Raw genomic sequence first — 5,824 nt, forward strand, 5'->3', positions numbered from 1 at the left:
TAAAGTTATTATTTCCCCCTTTATCTACCCTGTTATTAATATTTATATGAAAGTTACTAAGTCTAGTTCACAGTTAAAGGGAGAGGAAGGGAGATGGGAGGTGCAGTGAGACACAAGACCTCTTATAAAGACAAGACGCATGTTTCAGAAATCATTAGCTCACCAAGAGGCCATGACAGGATGGACTTCTATTCAGGAGTAAAAGAAAATAAGTTATAGCATTGATAAACACATGATTTGGTGAGGGCTTCCATTTAGGCAATGTTGTTGCCCTTCAATGATTGTGACTTTTTTCTCCTTTCTTCTAAGATTTTTTGTGATTGTTTTAACCTTCTGGTGAATTATCATGGTGATAGCAGCATTTTTACCTTGTGCAATGCCTTAAATGTTATAATGTACACACACACACACACACACACACACACACATTCATATACATAATCCCTCCTACCTTTTTTTTTTAGTTTTTCCTTTTGCTTCAAAAACCATACACTTCTCCAGCATACCGTTAATACTACTTAAAAAGTATCTTAGCCATTTCTTTTTTTAACTTTTAACTTTTAAATTCAGGGGTACAAGCTCAGGTTTTTTACTTAGGTAAACATGTCATGGGGGTTTGTTGTACAGATTATTTCATCACCCAGGTATTAACTCTAGTACCCATTAGTTGTTTGTTTCCTGATCGTCTCCCTCCTCCCATCCTCCACCCTCTGAAAGGTCCCAGTGTGTGTGGTTCCCCTCTGTGTGTCCATGTGTTCTCATCATTTAGATCGCACTTATAAATGAGAACATGCAGTATTTGGTTTTCTGTTCCTGTGTTAGTTTGCTAAGGATAATGACCATTATCTTAGCCATTTGAAAATAATGATTTAACCTCTCTCACCTTCATTGTCATTTTAGAAGAAACTACCAATTGGTGTCCTGCTGAGACAAGGTATGTAGTTCACTTTTATTTTTCTTTCTTTATGTACATGTAGAAACAAACATACAGTTCTAAGTTTTGAAAATTAAAGGTTTAGGAACATATTTGTGTTACTTTAACATTAATTTTACATTACATATTTTGCAAAATGCTGAAATTTGCACTTATTTTAACCAGGCAGAAAACAAATAGGACTGGATTTTTAAAAACTGTTTTTGGTGCTTTATTGAAAGTTGTTTTCCCCCTTTCACCTTTATTTGATATGAATTTTGTCTCTTGTCTCAACCAAAAGGAAACACATTTTTCAAATTTTCTTCTCTTCCCATACTTTGGCTCCTTGCAACCAAGAACAGCATAATTTTCTATATTTTTTTATTTTACAAAGAATTATCTTTTCCTTTAGGGTAAAGCAACTTGGATTCATTCATTAAAAAGAAAAGCAAAAATAAATAAAACACGTTTTTAAAAAGCAAACAAAAAAGTACACAGCTTATTCTTGTCAAAACTTTATCGACATGGCTATTTTCTCTTCTAGCATTTCAGGTTTTAGATTAAAAGCCTCAGATTAGACAAATTTTTGTTCCTCCCAAGATGTCAACATATTTGTATTTATATATTTTAAAAATTCTTGTAAGTTTTATTATTTTTTGCCAAAATGATTTTAGCATTTAAAAAAATCCTTATCATTAAAAAGGTAAAGAATATAGACCATTAATTCTATTATTTTTATGTACTTCTCAGTAAATCTCTGCAATTTACCAATACAGTTTCTCCCCCATATTATTGAAATGTCTCTTATTACAAATATGGTTATTGTCTTTCTTTTAATTTTCCTAATCTTTCCAAGACTCTTTCCTCAGGAGAACCTATTATTTCTATTTTAGGTTTCTATTCTTTGTTCATTCTAAAATTTTTTCTTGCCATTTTTATCTCATTGTTCTCCTACTTTTTATTCTCAAATGTTTTCTCAAAATATCCTCCTCGCTACTGATTCAACATCCCTACAATTTCAATTATACTCTTTTCTGTGCTCAGTGTGAATATTACTGGGATTTTAAAAATGTTCACTAATCCTTAATTCAGTTTATCTCTAAAAATGTGTGTGTGGGTGAGTGTAGGGAAATGTAGGGAAAATAAATAATTAAGGAACACACACTATCTCCTTAATTATTTCTTTTCTCTACATTTAAGGGTCATATCTTTCCACATATTTGAGTATAATAGTTTCTTAAAATTTTCTTTTGAATACTGCAATTACTGATAGTAGCTTACTATTTTTGAGATTTCTGAAACTTATCTTTCCTATCTATCAAGCCTTATAAGTTCTCTTTACACGTATGTTTATGTCTATATCTACTTGTCTATTTGTGTATCTATCTTTGTAGAGAGAAAGACTTGGACAAGTTACTTACAAGGAAGTTATTGGACAGTTATGTCTTTTTTGTGAAATAGTGTCTATTTTCATCTTTGAAAATGTGATAACTGATATTATATATATGAACTTTAAAAAATTAATATAGGCATTAAAATGGTTTTACATTCATTATTGGAATTTCTTCTTTAATAAATTGCCTGTTGATGTATTTTCCTATTTTTTCTCTTGAGGCATTCACAATTTTATAGTTAATTGGCAAAACTTCTTTGCTTACCAAGAATATTAATACTTTTTCTGGAAAATGGCTAGCAAAGACTTTTTGTCCATTTAAAAATTTTCCACTGTTTCTTGTTATTTATGACTTAATGACATTTCAGAACTTTAATACACTAATATCCATAAATCTCTTCCTTTTTCCTTAGAAAATATTTTCACAACTCAAGACAAGTTAAATATCCACTTGTGGGAACAGTGCTGAAGGCCTGGACTAGGATGGTAGCAATGGAGACAGACTAAAGGTCAGCATAACAGTCAACATTAAGGGGGTTGAATCAACAGCACATAGTGCCTGATTGGAAATACAGAGTAAATTACAGTGAGAAGTGAGTTGCTGTCCAGGTTTCTATCTTGAATATGTAGACAGATGATGGTCAGCAAGCAAGAAAACAGGCAGAACAATTTTAAAAACTAAGAAAATGTATTTCCAATGGAACTAATTAAACTAGAGTCTGTAAATAGCATTCTAAGATATAGGAGGCTGATATGGTTTGGATTTGTGTCCCTGCCCAAATCTCATGTCAAATTATATCTCCAATGTTGGAGAAGAGGCCTAGTGGGAGGTAATTGGATCATGGAGGTGGATTTCCCCTTTGCTGTTCTCATGACAGTGGATTCTCATGAGATCTGGTTGTTTAAAAGTGTGTAGCACCTCCCCCTTCTCTCTTTTCCTCCTGCTCTGACCATGCAAGATGTGACTGCTTCTCCTTTCACCATGATTGAAAGTTTCCTGAGGCCTCCCCAGCCATGCTTTCTGTACAGCCCATGGAACTGTCAGCCAGTTAAACCTCTTTTTAAAATAAATTACCCAGTTTAAGGTATTTATTTTCATCAGTGCATGAACGGACTAATACAGAGGCAGAAGCACATTTGCAGGCAGAAATGGGAAAAAAAATGTATCAGAAGAAAGGATAAGAGGAAGAGCTTAAGAATAAGTGTATGCAAATTTTAGTTGATACTGGACTGGAGAGAGGTGCTAATGGATTCAGATCCTGGGAGAATCTGGACAAGGATATGGTCCAGAAATCAATGGGAAGGAGAAGAAAATTAATAAACTTGACTTAAGGACTAGCCTCTAAGTTGAGAAATGTAATGTTTATGCTAATATTTTTACAGAAAAAGCTGTTATCATTCTTAGTTTTGCAACCTGATTCAGAGAAGCTAAGCCATAGGCCCCAAGCCACATGGACTACGTGGTGGCATGTATTTAAATTGATATTTATTTGTTCTTAGCACTTTTGTTGCAGTCGCTATGCTACCTCTAGGTAGGACTTTGACTTCCTACAAAATTCACTGTTACACATCCAGGTAGATGTGAATACATGCTGCATTAATGTCTGTCACCCATAGTCACTGCAGGGGAAGCTGGCATCACAGCACTGACAACATGCCTACTATCTTTCGGTTAAAGTGGATATGTTATCATTACCCTATGCAAAAGAATCTGATCATTGCCCTAAAGACAATTTTGTTATCTCACATTGCATATGTGATCATTACCCTGAGGGCAGAGATGCAATCATTGGCCTATAGGAATACTTATCATTATGGCTTGGCAAGTGGAAAAGTGATAATTAACTTGCACAAGTAGATGGGATCATTGCATTACAGATAGAACTGTTATTGCATTTCCTGAAGAAATGCAATCTCTAGTGTGCAAAAGACAATGTGTTATCTACATTTATGGTAGAGATATGCTCCTTATATTGCCCATAATGATGATATCAATTGCATTTCAGGTGGAAATTAGGATTGTTGCATTGCTGATAACCTTGTTATAATTATGTTGCAGAAAGAGATGCAATCAATCCCTTGCATATGGTGCCTATGAAGATGGGATCATTACAGGAAAGGTGAAGGAGATGCAGTCATTATGCTCTATATACACCCATTTTTATGGCTAGTGGCTGAAGATGGGATGCTTTCTTTGCTGGAAGACCTATTACCTGTTAGGTTGCAAAAGATGTGATCAGCATCCTAAACAATAATTTAGAGTCCCATAACAATTTTAAGTGTGCTGTTCATGAAAATTTGAATACATTGTATGGGGAATATAATGGAAGCGAGATGCCTCATGTCATGAGAAAATCTGACATAAACTCCTTAAGCATGAGAGGCCATGTGGGTATGGAAGCCCTGAAGAGAAGCAAAAAACAGCCAGACCCTAGCTGTTCCAGTCATCCCAACCGAGGTGCCAGACTCATGAATGAGGCCTTTTTGCATCATCTAGGCCTAGTAGAGCTGCCAACTGACTGCAAACACATGAGTCAATCCAGCTAATGCCACATGGAGCAGAGACAAGCCGCCCAGCTGAGCCCAGTCCAGATGACAGAATCATGAGAAAATAAGGTTGTTGTTCTTTTAAGCCACTAAATTTTCAGGTGATTTGTTACACAGTAATAAATAACTGAAACAACTATGTACAGTTTAATGATCTGAAATCAATCCATAGTGTTATGATAGCCTTTTTAACAAAATTGAAATGATAACTTATTAATTTAAAATGCAAATCAATTTAATGGCAATAGTTACAACTGCCCTGAAATGATCTAAAGCCTCATGAAGTTGATTTAATATCTAGCTATCCAACATACTTAATCACATGTTCACAGTTGATGAATAGTGACTGAATCTCCATGAGCAAGATAATAGTAAAGCTCTTTTTTTCTCTCTCTTTTTTTTTTAGATGAATAGTTTTACATTTACACTGAGAAAAAGTTAAGGTTGCAGCTCTGTTTTCACACTACCTGAGGGATCTTTGTAGGTTACGTAAACCCTAAGCCTCCTGTGTAAGTTGAGGAAAAAAATTCCAAACTCAGTGTTATTGAGAGGATTAAATAAGATAATTTATGCAAAGTCTTATCCATAGTTGCTAGCATTTAAACTTTAACTCTTGTCCATGTCTCTAATGTAATTTAAAATGATCTTACTCTTTAAGGGTCGATCTAATAGAATATTTGTCAGACACAAAGACCAAGATTTGTCCCAGTTGATGATCCCTGGGTATAACTCAATAGCATATTGGCAGTTTTTATTTTCTGTTAAGTCTGGATCCATTCAATTAGTGATTTATTTCTTAATTTGTCAAACAATACATTAACAAAGTAACATCTTTTCTATCCATATTATATTGTGGTTACAAAGATGGATAAATTATATTTGAATTAAAAAATTTAATTGCCACCAAAGAAGAAAAAAATAACTAGAGAAAAATAAAAGAGATGTGTCAAGAAGGAATAAAGAGGCTGATA

The 5,824-nt window shown here is 34.1% G+C and overlaps 1 long non-coding RNA gene across 1 annotated transcript; it reads left to right on the forward strand.

Moving 5' to 3' along the window:
• The first annotated feature begins 903 nt into the window (after window positions 1-903).
• LOC129022151 (uncharacterized) lies at window positions 904-4,992 on the forward strand. The gene is made up of 3 exons (XR_008496243.1): window positions 904-934; window positions 2,720-2,899; window positions 4,366-4,992. It is a non-coding gene; the product is annotated as an uncharacterized LOC129022151 (long non-coding RNA).
• Window positions 4,993-5,824: the final 832 nt, after the last annotated feature.

This window comes from Pongo pygmaeus, chromosome 21, assembly GCF_028885625.2.
Source record: "Pongo pygmaeus isolate AG05252 chromosome 21, NHGRI_mPonPyg2-v2.0_pri, whole genome shotgun sequence".
Lineage (NCBI taxonomy): Eukaryota > Metazoa > Chordata > Mammalia > Primates > Hominidae > Pongo > Pongo pygmaeus.